Genomic DNA, 20,814 nt, shown 5'->3' with positions numbered 1-20,814 from the left:
TTGTAATTCTGCAAGAACTGAGCTTAAATCAGACATGCTACTGAAGGATCTTATATAATCAGTTATATAACCAGCACACATCACAATTTGTTGTCTTCATTTTCACAAGAATACGAGCATTAGAAGAAGCCCATCAAGGAACCAAATGAGAGCTGAAAATAGAATGATAATTGCATGACAAATCCAAAGAAGAAAAATGTCTAAGAGAACTTTGTCTACCTATATGAGCATCTTTAAGGTGTTAATTTCCTGCCTCAGTAGCATTGCCTCTAAAGACACGTGGTTCCAAGGATTTTCAAATACAAAGTTATGAAGATGTGTTATGTACTAATGCATCACAGATGTGGCTCTCACTTCAATTAGAGTTGGCTTTAGAACCTCAAGGGTTAATGTTAGAAGAATGGGAAGTGTTTGAGCAAAGGAAGTGTTTCGGGAATACCGGTGCTGTGCCTGTTTCCAAGGTCTATTTGACTCTTTATTGGTAAAATGACCACAATCGCAATTGGTGAACTTTTTTCAGACGTTTCTGGAGTTCTGATGAAGGCAGCTTTGCCTCAGGTAGGCCATGAAGCCTGTTTTGGGACTTGAACAAAACCCAGGTATTTTGAAAAGTTGTGCATCACCTGCTTTTATCTTCATCATCACTAACCCAAGCAATATCTGGAAGTCTCCTTGAGCTCCATACTTCCTTATGTTATCTTCTTTCAAAAAGTACATGGACTTCTATAGCCATTATCTCTTAATTTTTTTCTCTCTCCCAGAAATGAAGAGGAGGAAATATATTATCTCATTGCAGTCAAGCCCTCTAGGTAACAAAATCCCTTCTCCTTTCATTTCAGGGAGTTTGTATAAGCAAAAATGAAAGACAATCTCTGTCTTTTTTGCTAGCACACTGGAGAGGATGCTTTTATACCAGAGGAGATGAAATAAAAGAGGTCACTGTTCAGTGGACCACTCTCTCAGTTAAGCGGCTCTGTTCTCAGCACTTTGTGAATACTAAGGTTACCTCATCCCCATGGCCATCAGAATATGAATTGTATGGTCTTGAAAATGCCTAATGGTTCTACCAGTCCATTTGAAGTTTAAAAGTATATCACTCTTACAGCTTGGCTTTGGTTTGCAGTGCTGGATACTAGAAGGGCAGAAATGGAGCTGCTCTTACAGCATGCAGTGATAAGTGAGCTGCTCAGGGCAGAATATCATTGTTATGGATGTGGGGGTAGAAATCTCCAGTCTAATGGGCATTTTACAACTTTGTTTAGATTGGTTTATTTTCCTCTGGCTGAGCATCAGTGTCTTGAAGTGTCATATTCAGAGCCTGCCTTTCATCTCCAGTATCCTTGAGTATTGTGTTTAAACCAGAACATGCTGTTGGGACAAAGAGCTCAGGACAAGATGGTTTGGAATGGGGCTATTATAAATAGCTTGTAGAGTTAGCAATGAAAAGTGATAGGCCCCAATGTATTAGCTAAGGTTTTATGCAAGATAAAACATCTCAAAATTATCATACAGAAGTCTCAGCTACACTGTCACGATAGATTGAAGAGACCTGCTACAGGATGGCTTTCTTTTTTCTTTTTCTTTTTTTAATGGAGTTTCAGTCTTGTTGCCCAGGCTGGAGTGCAATGGTGTGATCTCAGCTCACTGAAACTTCTACCTCCTGGGTTCAAGTGATTCTTCTGCCTCAGCTTCCCAAGTAGCTGGGATTACAGGTGCCTGTCACCACACCCAGCTAATTTTGTGTATTTATAGTAGAGATGGGGTTTCACCATGTTGGCCAGAATGGTCTCAAACTCCTGATCTCAGGTGATCCACTCACCTCAGCCTCCCACTGTGCTGGGATTACAGGCATAAGTCACTGTACCCGACCTCAGGGTGACTTTCTATTGCATATATGCTGTGTGGCATATGCACAACCACTTTATCTGGTGTGCTTCTTAAATTTGTGGCGGAACTCATTCATTCCTGAAATCCATTTTGATTTTATATATAATTCTAAGAGCTGAGAATTTCTAAGTTACAGACTGTTTTCTTGACCCATAAGGGCACATTTTATACCCTGGGATTTCCTGGAGGTATGTTTGAGAATGCAGAGCCATTCCACATGATACTTACTTAATGTTTGATAGTTCTTTTACTTTTATTCATTCAAGAAATATTTATCACTCATCTTTCATGTGATGGATACTGTTGTAGGCACTGGATTACACTGATGAGAAAAAGATAGCTTCTGCCAACAAAAATTCTTTTCAGAGGTGAAATGGTCAAATATACTACAAAAGAGCCATGAAATGATGTTAATATAGTACTCTAGCCGTGGTTTTCAACAGGGATTGACTTGCCCCATAGAGGACATTTGGCAGTGTCTGGAGACAGTTTTGGTTGTCAGAACCGGGGAAGGGTGGTACTGGCAACTAATGGGTAGGGGCCAGGAAATATGCTAAACATCCTACAGAACAGTGCCCTGTGACAAAGAATTATCCAGCCCCAAATGTCAATAGTACTGAGGTTGACAAACACTTGGTTATAGAATAAAAATACATAATGCCTAATTGAAACAGTAGGTCCTCGGGAGCTCAACTAGCTTTCAAATCAATTCTACCTGAGTGTGAAAGGGAAATGGCAAAAAGCATCCCAATGGTTTGATGTTTCAGTTGAGTTATGAAAGATGAGTAGACATTAACCAGATGAATTAGTGGAGGATGAGAAGGAGGATATGTAGAACAGCTTTCCAAGGAGAGGAGCCATACAGATTTGGGTGTGACAGATCTTGGCATCATCACTGATTGGCAAGGGGTTCTTTATAGCCTGAACACCTGTAGGATCTGCAAGGACAGAATGATAGGGTACAAGGTCTTGGCTAAAATACTGAAGAGCTTGAATTACTTCTTAGATGTAATGGTGATCCAGTGAATGATATTACAAAACAGAATGACATGATCAAATCTGCGTTTTCTAATGATTTTTTTTTTTTTTTTTTTTTGGAAGATGGTGGTTCTAATGGGATGAGGCTGAAGTGTGAGACACTGGTGAGTTTTTTTTTTTTTTTTTTGAGATGGAGTTTTACTCTTGTTACCCAGGCTGGAGTGCAATGGCATGATCTTGGCTTCCCTCAACCTCCGCCTCTGGGGTTCAAGTGATTCTCCTGCCTTATCCTCCCAAGTAGCTGGGATTACAGGCGTGCACCACCATGCACGGCTAATTTTTTTTTTTTCTATTTTTAGTAGTGATGGGGTTTCTCCATGTTGGTCAGGCTGGTCTTGAGCTCCCAACCTCAGGTGATCCCCCCACCTCAGCCTCCCAAAGTGCTGGGATTACAGGCGTGAGCCACTGTGCCCAGCCAAGGTTTTTGTATTTATTCCAGGTGAGCACTGCTGAGAGCCTGAATGGGCAGTGATCATGCAAATGAAAATAAAGTCACAGATAGAGACCTTTAGAAAGTAGTGTTGTTAGGAGAAGTAGCCAGTTAGTTGTGGGTATTTTAGAACAGGAACTATTAGAGGATAACTCTCAGGTTCCAGCACCACCAGATAAATAGTGTTAGCTTTTAATAAGTTAGGGAATACAAAGGGAGAAGTAGTTTTGGGTGAGAGACAACTGTGAAGGAGATGGTGAAACCCTGTGTTATGGAAGGAAATCATGAAACCAGTCTAATTAAAACCGTCGGTCACTGGGGGTTCATCTAGCTTTCAAACTTGGCTTCTAATAAAACATATGAAATGATTTCCTAAAAGATAAACTGACTTGTTAGCTTGGTTGAAAGATGGAAATACAAGGAGGCATCTATTCTGACAGGTTTACAATCTGCACAAACTCATAAGGACATTCCTGTCAGAATTGTCTGCTTAGCCTTTATTGGAAGCAATTGTTCTGGACAACTGAAGCATATTTATAAGGGCACCAACTAGAAATGGCTCACTCTCTGTTACCTTGATTGCAGTTCACTCTTTCTCTTCAGGTAGATGGTGACCACAGGTGTAAGGAATCCTGTAGCCATGTTGACTCTGCTTACTTGATTGGGTACTATAGTTGGGAAGAGGACTTGGTCTCCAAAGGAACAGGGACCCCTGGGATAATCAGTTTGGATTACTCTTGTCTCTGTGCTTTGTAAGTTTCCTGGCCATTTGAAATTGCAAGAGACTTTAATCTTGCTGGGATAGCTTCAGATTGTCCCTCCTATAGATTTTTTTTTTTTTTTTTTCCAGATCTAATGCTATCCAATAGGAAATTGGTTTGTGTCGAGTTTCTGAGATCTGCATTTGGGAGCTAAATTTTTTTTTGTGTTTCCCATATAACTTGGCTGCTGGCTTGAGTGTGCCCTTTTTAGGCTATAGAAGAGATTTTATGGTTGGGTAGGATAATCTATTTTGCCCCACTTTTTAAAACAGCATCCTATGTTATAGAAGTAAGATCCCTGTGATTTTACTCTTGCCTGAACAATTCTAATAAAAGGAGCTGATGTTATTAAATACTGGCAATATGTCAGGTTTTTACATGAGCCAACTTATTTAAGTTTCATATTTTTATTTGAAATAGTCATTGTCTCTTTTTCAGATGAGAAACCTGTGACTCAAAGATGTAACACTAGTAAGTGACAGGGTTATAACCCTTTCCTGTGGCTCCACCTGGCTCAATGCTCTATTTTAAATGCCAGATGGCTTTTTAGCCTCCTTTTCCTGAAACAATGCAAATGGCAGAGCTTTGACTATAATGCAGAACCCTGCTGCGTGCAAGGCAGTAGTCACCTATTCTCAGTAACACTCCATTCTTCTCTCATTCTGAATGTTGTTCTATTTTGAACTTTGGTTGTGTACATGCTTGTCATCCCCTATTAGACTGATAGTTCAAATATATGAAATCATTGTAGGTCTGTTTTGTCTGTCTGTGGCTTTGTTCATGCTTGTGCGGTCTTGTTTTCTTGTGTAAATGGTAATATATGACAGTTCCTGGATATTCTTGAAAAATTATTTGTGAGAATAGAGAAGCTTTGTGTTTGTTTCTGCTAGACATTGATAGCCATCTCCAGAATGAACTGCTGTGGACCAATTCAGGGTAGAAGAGTCTCTGGCCCATGCAGCCTATGCATAGGATACCCAGGATCATTGACCGCCCCCTCCTTTTTTTTTTTCCTGAGACTGAGTTTCACTCTTACTGCCTAGCCTGGAGTGCAGTGGCACAATCTTGGCTCACTGCAACCTCTGCCTCCTGGGTTCAAGTGATTCTCCTGCCTCAGCCTTCCTAAGTAGCTGGGATTACAGGCATGCACCACCACACCCAGCTAATTTTGTATTTTTAGGAGAGACGGGGTTTCTCCATGTTGGTCAGGCTGGTCATGAACTCCCAACCTCAGATGATCTTCCTGCCTCAGCCTCCCAAAGTGCTGGGATTATAGGCATGAGCCACTGTGCCTGGTCCGCTGAACACCTCTTAAGGGCAAGTGGGCAGCTACTAGGTATGACTTATGCCTTTCACTTTTCTTCTCCCTTTCAGGTTTGTCACCAAGGCAGCCCTCTCTGAATTTTCATTGGTTGGAAAAGAAGAGGAACTATTGAGATCTAGTTTACCCTTACCTTGATAGAGTGACACCTGGGGCCCAAGCTCTGTATCAGGAGGGTCTCATAAAGCTCCTATTGTATTACTCTGTTCTCATGCTGTTAATAAAGATACACCCAAGACTGGGTAATTTATAAAGAAAAGAAGTTTAACAGACTCACAGTTAGCATGGCTGGGGAGGTCTCAGGAAACTTACAATCATGTGGAAGGGGAAGAAAACACATCCTTCTTTACATGGCAGTAACAAGTAGAAGAATGAGAGCCAAGCAAAGGGGGAAGTCCTTTATAAAACTGTTAGATCTTGTGAGAACTCACTCACTATCACAAGAACAGCATGAGGGTAACCGTCCTCATGATTAAGTTACCTCCCTCTGGGTCCCTCCCACAACATGTGGGGATTATGGGAACCACTGTTCAAGATGAGATTTGGGTGGGGATACAGCCAAACTATATCATTCCATCCCAGCCCCTCCCAAACCTCATGTCCTCTCATTTCAAAACACAATCATGCCCTTTCAACAATACTTCAAAGTCTTAACTAATTCTCGCATTAACTCAAAAGTCCAAGTCCAAAGTCTCATCTAAGGCAAGGCCAGTACCTTCTACCTATAAGTCTGTAAAATCAAAAGCAAGTTAGTTACTTCCTAGATACAATGGAGGTACAGGCATTGGGTAAATATAGCTCTTCAAAGTGAGAAAAATTGGCCAAAACAAAGGGCCTGCAGAGTTCATGCAAGTCTGAAATCCAATAAGGCAGTCATTAAATCTTAAAGTTCCAAAATGATCTCCTTTGACTCCATGTCTTATATCCAGGGCACACTGATGCAATGGGTGGGCTCCCACAGCCTTGAGCAGCTCTACCACTGTGGCATTGTAGGGTACAGCCCCCCAACCTAACTGCTTTCACAGCTGGTGTTGAGTATCTATGGCTTTTCCAGGTGCGCAGTATAAGCTGTTGGTGGATCTACCATTTGGGGGTCTGGAAGACAATGACCCTCTTCTCACAACTCCACTAGACAGTGCCCCAGTGGGGACTCTGTGTATACAAAGAGATTAATACAGTAAATTGGTACTGGTAGAGTAGGGGGCTGCTGTAAAGATAACCAAAAATGTGGAAGCAACTTTGAAACCACCCTACATTTCCCTTCTACACTGCCCTAGCAGAGGTTCTCCATGAGGGCTGTGTCCCTGCAGCAAACTGCTTCCTGGACATCCAAGCATTTCCATATATCCTCTGAACTCTAGGCAAAGGTTCCCAAACCTCAATTTTTGACTTCCGTGCACCTGTAGGCTAAACACCACATGGAGGCCACCAAGGCTTGGGACTTGTAACCTCTGAATCCATGGCTCAAGTTATGCCTTGGCCCCTTTTAGCCACAGATGGAGCAGCTCAGATGCAGGGCACCATGTCCCGAAGCTGCACATGGCAGAGGTCCCTGGATCCTTCCCAGGAAACCATTTTTCCCTCCTAGGCCTCCAGGCCTGTGATGGAGGAGCTGCCAGGAAGATTTCCAACATGCTCTAGAGACATTTTCCCCATTGTCTTGGCAATTAACATTTAGTTCCCAATTACTTACGCAAATTTTTACTGCTGGCTTGAATTTCTCCCCAGAAAATGGGTGTTTCTTTTCTACTACATCGTCAGGCTGCAAAATTTTCAAACTTTTATGCTGTGCTTCCTCTTGAACATTTTGCTGCTTAGAAATTTCTTCTACCAGATACCTTAAATCATCTCTCTCAAGTTCAAAATTCCACAGATCTCTAGAGCAGGGGCAAAATGCTGCCAGTCTCTTTGCATAGCAAGAGTGACCTTTACTCTAGTTCCCAAAAAGCTCCTCATCTCCCATCTGAGAGCACCTCAGCCTGGACTTGATTGTCTATTTCACTGTCAGCATTTTGGTCAAAGCCATTTAACAAGTCTCTAGGAAGTTCCAAACTTTCCCACATTTTCCTGTCTTCTTCTGAGCCCACTAGACTACTCCAACCTCTGCCTGTTACCCAGTTCCAAAGTTGCTTCCACATTTTTGGTTATCTTTACAGCAACCCCCTACTCTACCAGTACCAATTTACTGTATTAATCTCTTTGTACACTTCTAATAAGGATATACCCAAGACTGGGTAATTTATAAAGGAAAGAGATTTAATTTACTCACAGTTCAGCATGGCTGGAGAGGCTTCAGGAAACTTACAATCCTGGCAGAAGGGGAATCTAACACATTCTTCTTCATATGGCAGCAGCAAGGAGAAGTGCTGAGCAAAGAGGGAAAAGCCTTCATAAAACTATCAGATCTCCTGAGAACTCACTCACTATTATAAGAACAGCAGGAGGGTAACTGCCCTCATGATTAAATTACCTCCCACTGGGTCCCTCTCATGACATATGGGGATTTGGAGAACTATAATTCAAGATGAGATTTGAGTGGGGACACAGCCAAACCATATCACTCTTGAACTCTAAATCTCTAGCCACATGTGGCTAATGCTGTCTACTTGAACACAATGTTTGTGGTATCAGCAACTGACCTCAGGGAAAATGCAGCTCTGGTGTTCTGGTCTTTACCTTACCTTTCTTCTTACAGACTTTCTTTCCCCAAAAGTTGGCCTGAGGTATCTCCCTGTATTTTTAAGATCTTTAGTGTTTCTATTTATTTGGACAAATTTTACCCAGCACTTTAATTTGAGTATATGAATATAAGTTAGAGAAAGTTGGTATTATTAATATCAATAATTATGTTGATAAAGCCATCATGTTGATAAAAGAAAAACTGCATTTTAAGTTATATTCAAAGCTTTAAAGAATGATTTTGAGTCAATATGTAGGTCTTTAGGGGGAAGATTTGAATTTCTCCCCAGGAAATAGGTATTTCTTTTCTATTACAGAAACACCAGTTGAGAACGATAATTAGGACTAAAAACTGAGATGTCATCAAGAGAACCAATATAATATGACCCTTCAAAGGCCATATTAATAGAATAAAAGGGCTCTGACTTGGATTGAAAGTAAGAGATAGACAGTAAGAGGTAGATTGCAGAACACAGAACGCAAAGAACTGCCCTAGAAAGGGGCTAGAATCTGACCAACCCCTTGTGTCTATAGCAATAATAACTTTTATTTGTGTTACATGGTGTTGTTTGAAAACTGTTTTAAAACACTATACCACTTGTTTCATTTAATTGTAACAATGACCTTAGAAAGAAGGTTATTATCATTAATATTTTACAGAAAATGCCCAAGAGCACATAGCTATGGGAGGCTTTGATAAGAGAACCCTGATCTTTAATACCCTTCTTGCCACATTCATATTCTATCTTCACCCTGAAGGAAGGCAGTTTCTTGCGTTCTAAACTGTCAGTTGAATGTGATGTTATTGATGAGTTCATACTGCAGAAGGGACACAGAGTATGATTAAGGATAATGAGTCTGCTGTTTGGGATAGTTGTCACAGTAACTCAAGGGTTCTTACAGGTTATTAGAATTTAATAGCAAAGTTATCCTAAAGAACAGCTCTGGTTTCAAAGCTTCTATACTCTAAAACTTAGACTACCAATTGTGGTTGAGGCATTTCATTCTGTGGTTGCTGCCTGCCATGTCAGCCTTCTTATTTTTCATCTTATATATGGGTCATGAAATCATACCAGACTACCAGACATACTCTCCATTCTTTGCCCTTTCCTATCTTTGTCATGTGGCTGATGTGGTTCTCTCCTTTAGGAATCACATTTTCTATCATTTCTACCTATAAAATCTTGCCTGTCTGTCAATGTCTTTCTCATGTGCTGCTCTTCCATGAGATGGCCCTTTTTTTTTTTCTGCCCACCACTTGGCTGTTGATTCTCTGTATTCCTATTGCATTTTGTTTCCTCTTTGTAGCACAGGTTGCAAAAGTTACTAAAAAGCCAGGGGTTTTGGTCTAGGTCTTGCTGTTCACAGAATAGAAAGCCTATAACTGAGTCAAAAAGTATTGCCAGGGAAGAAGGCTTTAGTCTGGTGCTGCAGCCAAGGAGAAGAGGAGATTCAATTTCTCATCTTTCTTTCCAGTGGACTAAAATCAGGGAGTTTATATAGCAGGGAAGGTGGGAAAACAAGAATTAAGGAGGGGTAAAGAAGCAATCAAGATGGGTGAGGTATCGGGCATCTCATTTTCTGGATGCATTAATGTGAGTTCCAGTTCCTTTCCTGAAGGTCAGTTTCCTGAGGATAGAACTCAAACGAGACAAATGGAAGTTTCAAGTTTTAAGACCAGGGAAGTATGCTTTCTGCATTTATTATTGGGAAAAAAACCCTGTAAATATCAGTTCTATGGGACAATTAGGTTGGCTTTCCAAACTGAAATATGTGCATGAGCCAGCCTGGTTCCTTAATTAAGGGAGGTGGTTGAGTGTAAAAAAGCTATTCAGATTATGGTGAGTTTTTGAGCTCCTTATCTAATAGGTAACTACCACTACGTTCTAGGCATTATGCCCAAACTAGTGTGTGAGTGTGAGTGTGTGTGTGTTTGTATGTGAGAGATCTCTTAGTTTAAAAAATATTGGTAAATAATTCAAATGTTTTTTGAAAAGCTGGGGAGACAAAACAAAAATTCTCCTGAAGACTATGTTTGGCCCATTTCCCTAGTTTATGACCCTACTCTATAGAATTTGGGGACAAATAAATAGTACATGTCAGAGTATAATATGTCCATCATTAATGAAATATCTACAGAACATGAACACTCTACAGGATCATCCTTCTAACCTTAGAGTATCTTTTGTGACGTAACTTATATGTTTTTGTTGAATTGCATGAAACTTTTGGGGAAGATTCCCAAAAACTTGGGAGAACTGTGTTCCCCTGAAGTTTGGAGGGTGAGAAGTGAAAGAGATTGAGAAGAATGAGTTGGCTGGGTGAGTGTGCTACTGTAGACAAGCTGAGACTACTTTTTGTAAACTTTCATTTTGATGTTTTATTAATCACTACTGTGGTAAATTTAAATATTTTAATGATCAGTATTACTCTTCACATGCCCTGGGGCTTTTTTTTTTTTTTTTTGAGAAATGGCAGCTTAAAAAAATTAAAATAGACTATCCATTCGATCAGCTTTCAAAATTCTTGGTGCTCACTCTGCCCTGAATCTGGGTCAGCGTGGCATTTGGTGACTAAGAAACCTGAATCTACCTCCCTAGCAGGCTTTCACTATGTTGAAATTGCTCTTTAAATAATTTCATTTCTCTTGATTGAGCCTCTGCAAATTATTTCACAAAATAATTCTTCAATTCTTCATTTTGAATGTGAATCTCCACACTTCCACAAAGCTTCGGGGGAAGAAAGAAGCATTTATTACCACAAAAAATATTTGTTACCACTACATTTAAATCTTGCCTTTCTTTTCTTGCCTTTCTAACTATTAAATATCTTTTATCTCGTAAACTACGTAAATTATAGATTGTGTATCTATGGGGAATCTCTGGTGTATATATAAGTTCAGAGCTCCTTAAGGCTATAAAGTATTTTTTTAAAACAGAGGTTGGGGAAGGTGAATTTATCTTTCAATCTTAAAAAAAAAAAAATCACTGAAATAGTGGGCATTTTTTGGTTGGATTTTAGTTACACTTGGCCTCTGCATCCATGGGTTCTGCATCGGCAGATTCAACCAACAAAGAATAAAAACTATTCTGGGTTGGAAGGGTAGGAAATGATAAAACAAAAATGATATAAAAATACAGAAAAAACATAAAACAAAAATAATATAAATAAAAATACAGTATAACAACTATTTACGTAGTATTTACATTGTATTAGGTATTACTAATAATCTAGAGATGATTTATAGGAGGATGTGCATAGGTTATGTGCAAATACTATGCCACTTTATATCAGGGACTTCAGCATCTGCAGATATTGGTGTCTAAGGGGGTTCCTGGAACCAATCCTTGTGGAACTTGAGGCACCACTGTAGTTTATTTTTTTTGTGGCAAGGGTATTTGTTCTTGTGTCAGCATGCTAATGTAGTCATTCGTGAGAGGAGATTGTTTTCTTGCTTTGCTGCCTCTTTTTCCACAAAGACATCATTTTCAGATGAGAGTTAGGGCCTTGACTCTTGTACCTGGAGTTTCTCCCTGTTGATTCACACCATAGAGGGTTCCAACTGGGCCTTTTTCTGTCCCCTTCCTTCCTGTGGTTCATCCAGGATCTGTGCAGTGACCAAGTGTGGAGTCGTGATCTGTAACTATCCCTGGAAATTCTCCTACTTCATTGGTCTTCTCTGTCCTGTTTTCTTTTGCAGTGCAGTCTTGCCTTTTTCAGTGCCAGCCTCGGCTAATTTCTCCCTCTCTGGGTTGCTATCTAATTCTGTAAATCATTGACCGGCGGAGTGTGGAGCCTGAGTCATGTCACAGAATTGTGATTTTTTTCGTTCCTTTTCACTCAGCCATTCTGAATTGTCACTTTTCAGCCAATTCTTAGACATGAAGTTGAAAAAATATATAAATAGCTTTGTGTGACTCACCTGAGGGATTCTTTGACCTTTTATTTCCATTGTTTTCACTTTCCCCCCATCCTTAGTTGGAAATCAAGTCTGCATTTAAGAAAAACAAAACTAATTGCTCTGCTCTACTAAAGTAGAGTGTGAAGAAGAGTAGGGGGGATTTTAAGACTCCACAGGGAAGAGTTTGGAGGGATTATACATAGGAAAATAAAAACATGAGAAAAAATATGTAATTTGGATATTTTAAAGGCATCAAAATGATACTGTAGACTTTGGGAACTTGGGGGGAAGATGTGGGGGTGAGGGATAAAAGACTGTATTTTGGGTACAGTGTATACTGCTCAGGTGATGGGTGCACTAAAAATCTCAGAAATCACTACTAAAGAAATTATCCATGTAACCAAAAACTACCTGTACATCAAAAACTATTGAAATAAAATTAAAACACATACACACACACACACACACACACACACACATACACACACACAAGAATGAACATAAAAGGAAGGTTTTTCTATCTTTGGCAATCCTAAATATATATGTGACGTCTACCAATATTGAGTTGTGATGCTGAAACTTTTCTAAACTATTGATAATAAAAGGAAAACTTAAACAACTAAAGCTGAATGAGATATTTAAAATATTCTTAATAGAAAATCATTTTTATAAAATTATTATAATCATACATTGCTTAACAACAGTGATGCATTCTCAGAAATGTGTCATTGGGCAATTTCTTTGTTGTGAGGACATCATAGAGTATGCTTCTACAAACGTAGATGATATAGCTACTATACATCTAGGCTATATGGTGTAACCTGTTGCTCCTAGGCTGTAAATCTGTACATCATATTATTGTATTGAATACTGTAGGCAATTGTAACAAAATGGTATTTGTGAATCTAAACATATCTAAGCCTAGAAAAGATACAGTGGAAGTGATGTTATAATCTTATGGGATCACCTTCATATACATGGTCTCTGGTTGATTTAAATGTTATGAGATGCTTGACTCTATTTGAAGAGGTGATCTAAGTATGAGCAGTCAAAAATGTGAAGAAAATATCATAGATATTTGTCACAAAGTTAATTAGTGAAAATGTTATGCTATTTTCTGAATATTTGTCATGTTTGTGGCATCTGCCAGCTTTTAAAAATTGATATTTATGATCCTTTTCTGATTTATTTTTGTACCCTAGTTTTATATTTGAAATTTCGTGTTATTTTTCTTAGAAAGGGCCTTCAAGATTATAAAAGCTTTTAGGCCCTACAAACCTGGATCCATCCTTGATCTGACTTATCTGTAACCAGTTGATACTTTCTGTCCATCAGCTGAATGTGACTAACTGAGGTACCCAGATTAAAAGCTTAGAGCCAACTTCAGATTCTGGGGAATGGAACTCTAGCCATGTGATGGCTACTCCCTGCTGGCAGTATGATCCCCATTCCTTCTTGTTGATCCTGGATTAGCTACTTACTAGGTATGACAAGGATTGGAGTGCTTTGGAAAATTTCCTGAAGTCATAAACCTGACTAGTTTAAAAACTGAAGCATGCCATATCCTGGGGAATCAGTATATACCCTCCAGGACTTCTATATTGGAACTTGAAATCTAAAAAGTACTTTAAAATAAGCAGACAAAAAAAATTCTATTAGGACAAAGTAGGGTTAGGAGAAAAATCTTTATACAAAACCCACAATAATTTTCTTTTTCAAGATTAGGATTCTAAATATTCTCTCTATGAAAGTCTGTAACATAATCTAATAGGAACCTTTATCATACTTACTTTGCTTTGTCCAAAATTAATATATGTCATTCAGCTTTATTTGGTCAGGGTTAGCATGATGTATCTTTTTTCATCTCTACTTTTAATCTGTCTGGATCTTTAAAATGAGTTTCCTTTAGACAACATATAGTTGAGTCTTTTTAAAAAAAGCCTACTCTTGACAATCTCCATCATTTAATTGGTATATTTGAACATTTGCATTTAAAGTGGTTATTGATCTAGTTGAAATAATGTCTACCATATTTGTATGTATTTTCTATTTGTTGTCCTTTTATTCTACTCATATTCTTCCTTCTTTGATTTTAAGCATTTTACATGATTTCATTTATTTCCTTTCTTAACATATTATAATTCCTTTTTTAAAAAATATTTTTTAGTGGTTACCGTAGAGTTTGCAATATACATTAATGACGAATCAAAACCCACTTTCAAATAACACTATACTCCCTGTAAACCAAAAAGTGATTGAGGGCTGGGCGCAGTGGCTCATGCCTGTAATTGCAGCACTTTGGGAGGCTGAGGTGGTGGATCATGAGATCAGGAGTTCAAGACCAGCCTGGCCAAGATGGTGAAACCCCGTGTCTACTAAAAATACAAAAAAATTAGCCAAGCATGGTGGCAGGTGCCTGTAATCCCAGCTACTCGGGAAGCTGAGGCAGAGAATTGCTTGAACCTGGGAGGCGGAGGTTGCAGTGAGTCGAGATCATGCCCCTGGACTTCAGCCTGGGTGACAGAGGGAGACTTGTCTCAAAAAAAAAAAAAAAAGAAAAAAGAAAAGAAAAGAAAAAAAAAGTTGACTGAGGCAGGTATCTCAATCAATTAGAGGTTTATTTAACCAAGGTTGAGGAAGCCCAGGAAAAAACTCAAATCACAAGAGCATCTGTCTGTGATCTATGTTTTTTTCTAAAGAGGGTTTTGTGAACTTTTGTATTTAAAGGGAAAAGAGCAAGCAGAAGAGAGAGAAAAGGGAGGGGAGTATAGGCTGTGAGGCAGATAGTTACATTATAGTGAGGCTCTGATGAGCTTCAGTGAATCTACATTTTATATGAGAAAAAAGCGTGTCAATTATGCGTTTTCTTGCACTTAGTAAATCTACATTTTATATAAGAGAAAGTAAGCATATGAAAAGAGGGAGTAGAGGAAATGAGGCTGTGACATGGGACTGTGAAATTACAGCTACCTGTTTGAAAACAAAAGGGAAATAGTGTTGGTGGCTCAGTTCTCATGGTTAACTTTCCCTTTTGCATGTGAGTCTGTGGCCCCAAGATTCTATTTTTCTTGCACATGCCTCACAGATAGTACAAGTACCTTATAATACAGTATCCCTAATTTTTTCCTTCTGTCACTTATAACATTTCTGTCATTCATTTCACTTACCTATAAGCTATACTCACTGAATAAATGATAGAGCTGCTAGAGGTAAAATTCACAAAAGTGTTAGGGACCCCTAAAACTGGGCCCCCTCCGAGTTTTTAATTCTCCAACTATTCCATACTAATCCTCTAGTAATTTGTCAATTATAATTTAAAATCTTCCCACCAATATGGCTTTTGCTGTGCACTTCTCCTCCTGGGCTTCTGATCTGTTAAGTTGTGAATCTCTGTGTCTGCCTCTCTATCTTCAGTTTTGGTGACAGCAGTTTTTCCTGTGGCCTTAATTCTCTGATAGATCTAATAAGGTTTTTGATTTTCAGTTTGTTCAGAATTTTCCTTGTTGTGAGGATGGGAGTGATGACTTTCAAGTTCTTGGACTTCCAGCCTCTAGAATTGTGAGAAAATAAATTTCTGTTGTTTAAGCCACTCTTCTGTGGCGTTCTGTGGTGGCAGCCCAAGCAGATTAATACACTACACCTATTTCATATAATATACTGGCAATGCAGAGATGAAGAGTTTACTAGCTCAACAGTGACTGACAGATCCTAGAATTAAAATGATTACTTTCTAAAAATTTGCATTGTGTTAGATGCCTACTTTCTTGTAAAGGGGCTCTTTGAAATAATTTTTAAATTTGGGTTAGAAAAAATGTGAGAAAACATTGCTGTAAACAAAGAAAAAATAGTCTCCAAACTTTTTTTTAAAATCACATTACCTTGTAGATGAAGGCCCAAAGTTATGCACTAATGTTAACCACCAAGGCCACAAATAGAAAAATGGTTGAAATTTACATATGAAGATTTATCAAGATAGAGTAAAACAAATGCAGTCAGCTATATACATATATTACACAGAATCTCTGAGAAAAGCGTGTGAAGTGCCAGATGAAAAAGTTAAGTGTGATAGCTATATTGAACAGAGTTCAGGAGACAGTCAGGTTCTGTGATGAGGAGGGCTAGCTGCATAGCTCACTAGTGCTGTTGTCTTTGGTAAGCTGTCTAATGCCTCTAGCTTTATTTTCCTTGGAGTACAATGGAGATAATAATCCTGTCCTGACCATATTGCAATGTGTTGGGGGGATTAAGTGATATTGAGAATGTGAATGGACCTTGGCCTCTTATATTACTGGAGAGTGAGTATTGCTGTGAGGATAATGGACGTAGTGTAGGAGACAGCTTCTAATCCAGTGCTCAGCCCAAAGTCGGGACACTTTACAAATGGTTCTAGAATAAATGATGACTGTTAAATAGGCTAAACTGAAACTCTAATATTCTGGATTCTAATCTTCTGGAGGCTTTAAAGATACACTCTAGGGTTTGTATAAATGTAACAGGTATAGTGAACCTAGAACTCTCAGGGTGTAATATATATATATATATTTTACCAACCCTGTCCAATTTACATTTCATCCATGGGTGAGTTATTTCTCTTTGTTCTTAGGTGGGAAATTTGACTTATCCTGTAATTTTTCTGCTCATTCTTAGGTAACTGGTAGTCATAAGATCATGAGTCACAAAGCAGTAACTCTGTTCTGTTTGTTTTGTTTGTAACTGTTCAGTATTCCATTCAAGATATTAATCAGTCTTCTTCAATCTTCCATTAAAAGTCCTCCTCTCCTTTCCTTGGATATGTGCTTGGGTTGCAGGCTACCTTCAGGTCTTGTTTCTTTTCTCTCACTTACTTCCTTCACAAGCAAGTAACTTTTACTCTTTTGGGCCTCTGGTTTGGGAGATGTGAGACTGAGAGGTGAAGGGATAAAGCATACCTTACTTTAACTGGGCTACTTCAAGTTCTCTGGGCCTGGACAATGGTTAGAACAGACTCTTTCTTGGTATTTCAATGGATTCTTCACAACTTCCAGTTATTGTCAACTCTTGAAACATAGGTATCGTTATTTCTCAGGCTGCCACACACCTCTAAGCACCTGATTCTCTGGTGGTTTACTCCAATTGCTGTTCTTTTTGTATTCTTATTGACTTGGGATAGGATTTTAAAGGACTATGGCCCAGGTCTCTTTCTCATGAGCAGTCTATATTTGCATCAAAGACATACTTTTGTAACCATTTTGCTTGCAAGACTGAGAAGTTGTAGGGGGATTCCAATGATGTCACTTTATCCTGCTGTCATAGGATAGCTACTTTAGAGTCATATCAGGATTGCATGGAACACATGGAAAGCTCTTCCAAAGCTCCCCCTTGCTGTGATTGGGTTAAATTTTAGCATCTCTCTCACCAGCACTGCATCTTCCCGTAACCCCTACTTTATTGGTTAGGACTCTGCAGTTCAACAGCTCTCTCTAAGGAAAACCTTACAAATCCTTCTTGTTTCTCTACTTTCTAACTTGACTTATATCCTTGATCCTTCTGAAAGGTCCAAGATTTATGAAATCATGCCTCAACTATCTCTTATATATTTTTCACATGAGAATCATTCCACATTCACAGTGGTATCTGATATGTCTTATAGTGATGCTTTTGTTGAAACTTCAGTATCACACCCTACTACAAAAACAATAAATCATTTCATCAAACTATAAAGATTTAATCCCTCAGGATTAAATCTCAGTTTCATTATCTGTAACTTTGCTATATGGATAGCACTGAGCTTATTTTTGGGCAAGTATCACTACTACTGTGACCACTATTAAAGCTTACAGTCAGGTAACCAGAAAGCTATACAAGGAACTCCTTGCCCTTCAGATCTGGGCAAAATATTCGATCATGTTGGATTCCATGCCCCTACCCCATTGTCTCCCAATATTTCATTATTTTTAGTAATTTTGTTAAAGATATGCAGGCTGATGACAGGCAGATGGAGGAATTATGTCAACAAATATTCAATTTTTTGACATCTCACAGAATCTACTTCCTCTTTCTCTTCCCTCCTTCTCCAGAGTAACCAGCAATTTTTCCCCCATTTTTCTCAGATCAATTCTATCCTTAGGCCTTGTTGGAGTTGTATCTTGCACACTCAGCCCTTTTCTAAGCAGATACAGTTCACTTCATAATGGAAATTTTGGTGCATCTGATTTATCCTTCAAATTACATTAATAATAACCTAACCCACACGTGGAGAACACTCTGCAGTTTATAAAACACATGAATCTACATGGCCTTTTGATATTTTTAATTTTCTTAGGGTGCAGATAATAATATAGGCATTATTATTTGCACCTTGTAGACATAGAACTGTTAAAATATTATCTGGACTAGTGGAATTTATAATAGAGGAGAGAAGACATACACATTATAAATTACGAAAAAAGACAATTTTAAAAGTATGCATAAATAGTGTAATATAGTATAGGTTAGATAGCAATTACTTTGGATCTGATAAACCAGAGGAGACTTTGGGAAAGAGAAAAACATTTGATGACTAAAAAGAGACAGCTTTTTGTCTAGTCAGTCAAAAACCTTTTTTGAAGGTTTGACGTATCCCTCCATCTGCCTATCATCAGCCTGCATATCTTTAACAAAATTACTAAAAATAATGAAATGTTGGGAGACAATGGGGGAGGGACATGGAATCCAACATGATAGAATATTTTGCCCAGATCTGACGGGCAAAGAGTTCCCTATATAGCTTCAAAAAAGGTTTCTAGAAAAGAAAATTCTAAGCAGATATGTTTGTCAGAGTATGTAGGTAAGAAAGCAGGCAACATGTTTAAGAATATGACTGATTTCTAGGGGCTGAACTACAGAAGGTTAGTTTGTGGCCAGTGGAGGAGGGAATGGTTGGAAGGAAACTTAAAGTACTGTGAACAATTTCCCTTGTTTTATTTTCTATTTTCAATTAGATACAAAAACTGATAGTAAGTACCTATAACCAGATATGTGTGAGGATTTGTGTTGACATAATCGATCATTCATAGGCTCATTCTGTTTAAAAATTAAATCTATAGAACCTAACAGAACTACATGGAATTGTTTGTAAAAATATTTATTCTGATGCGTGTATTGTTCCTATGTTACTGGCAACAATGTTAAGATGCAACTACTTTTTGGAATCATCTTACCAAAGGAGGGCATTTCCTATCATTTTGAATAGACATCCTCCCAAAGTTTTATATTGGAAAATCTGAGGCAGGTTCTTTCCTGTTACAGACAATAGTTAGAGGGCGTATTGTTGATGGCATTAAAAGGTATATTAAGGAATTTGTACTTTATTTGCTGTGCAAGGCAGTATTTAAAAGTTTTGAACAGAGAAGGAAATTGTCTAACCCTACTAGTTATGAGATACATAATCCAGTAGGTTTTTTAGTTTTTATAGATAAGAACATTGAATTTTTTTTTTTTTTATTATACTAAGTTCTAGGGTACATGTGCATAACGTGCAGGTTTGTTACATATGTATACTTGTGCCATGTTGGTGTGCTGCACCCATCAACTCGTCAGCACCCATCAATTCATCATTTACATCAGGTATAACTCCCCAATGCAATCCCTCCCCCCTCCCCCCTCCCCATGATAGGCCCCTGTGTGTGATGTTCCCCTTCCCGAGTCCAAGTGATCTCATTAGAACATTGAATTTTTAAATCTGATTATAATCTAGTGGTAGGTGAGAAGATATCTATCTAACATTATTTGTTTCAAAAATATTATTTAAGCACCTACCATTTGTCCAACACTTTTAGGGTCTGGACAGGAAGAAACCCTGCTGGTTGTGGGCCAAGAATGTGATAGAGAGATAAACACCACCACCAAAAAACAAAGAAAAAAATAGTGAACATGATTATTTCAATTATTTATAAAGTGGAAAATTTCATAAAAATAAGAACCAGAATAAGAAAATAACTTGAGTGTCAAGGTAGCTACTTACAATTGGGAGGTAAATTTTGAGCTGAGACCTAAATGCCAGGAAGGCACAAATCATATGGAAATGGGTTGAAGAGATTTCCAGGCATGGAGTAGAATAAGGGGAAACATCCCAAGGCAGGAAAAAACTTAGGTTATTAAACAGAAAAATAGCTGAGTAAGCAAGGATGGAATGAGAGGAAGTTATACAGGGAAGCAGAGGCCAAGTCCTGGGCGGGCTGGGCCATGGAAATAATATATTGTATTCTTAGTGTGATATGGGAAGCCATTGAAGGGGATTAATTTAGGAAGTGAGGGAGTCTGATATTTATTTTAACTTTGATTTTTAAATTGACAAAATAGTTATACATATTTATTTATGTGGGACAGTGATGTTTTCATATATGCAATGTATAGTGATCACATCTGGGTAATTAGCATATCTATTATCTCAAACATTTATCATTTGTTTGTGTTGGAAATAGTCAATATTCTCCTAGCAATTTATAACTATATATTATTGTTAATTATAGTTATCACATGGTGCTATAAAACACTAGAACTTATTTCTCCTATCTAGCTGTAATTTTGCATCCTTTAACAAAATTACCAAGCAGAGCTGACTCATTACCATGGGGATGGCACCAAGCCATTCACTAGGGATCCACCCCTCCTGATCCAAACACCTCCCACTAAGCCCACCTCCAACATTGGGGATAGCGTTTCAACATGAGATTTGGAAGGGACACACATCCAAACCGTACCAGTCCCTTCCGCGGCCCTTCCCAGTCACTAGTATCCTCTGTTCTACTTCTTTCTTTTTTCTTTTTTTTTTTTTTTT

At 38.4% G+C, this 20,814-nt stretch overlaps 1 long non-coding RNA gene across 1 annotated transcript in view; it reads left to right on the top strand.

Moving 5' to 3' along the window:
- The first annotated feature begins 10,332 nt into the window (after window positions 1-10,332).
- Window positions 10,333-20,814, top strand: part of LOC105525185 — a 34,047-nt gene continuing 23,565 nt past the window's right edge. The window contains exon 1 of the long non-coding RNA XR_001003869.1: window positions 10,333-10,437. This is a non-coding gene — a long non-coding RNA (uncharacterized LOC105525185). The remainder of the gene's footprint in view (window positions 10,438-20,814) is intronic.

The sequence above is a fragment of the Colobus angolensis genome, unplaced genomic scaffold, assembly GCF_000951035.1.
Source record: "Colobus angolensis palliatus isolate OR3802 unplaced genomic scaffold, Cang.pa_1.0 Scaffold52, whole genome shotgun sequence".
Classification (NCBI taxonomy): domain Eukaryota; kingdom Metazoa; phylum Chordata; class Mammalia; order Primates; family Cercopithecidae; genus Colobus; species Colobus angolensis.
The sequence above is the reverse complement of the archived record's forward strand: the minus strand, read 5'-3'. Positions and strand labels throughout refer to the sequence as shown.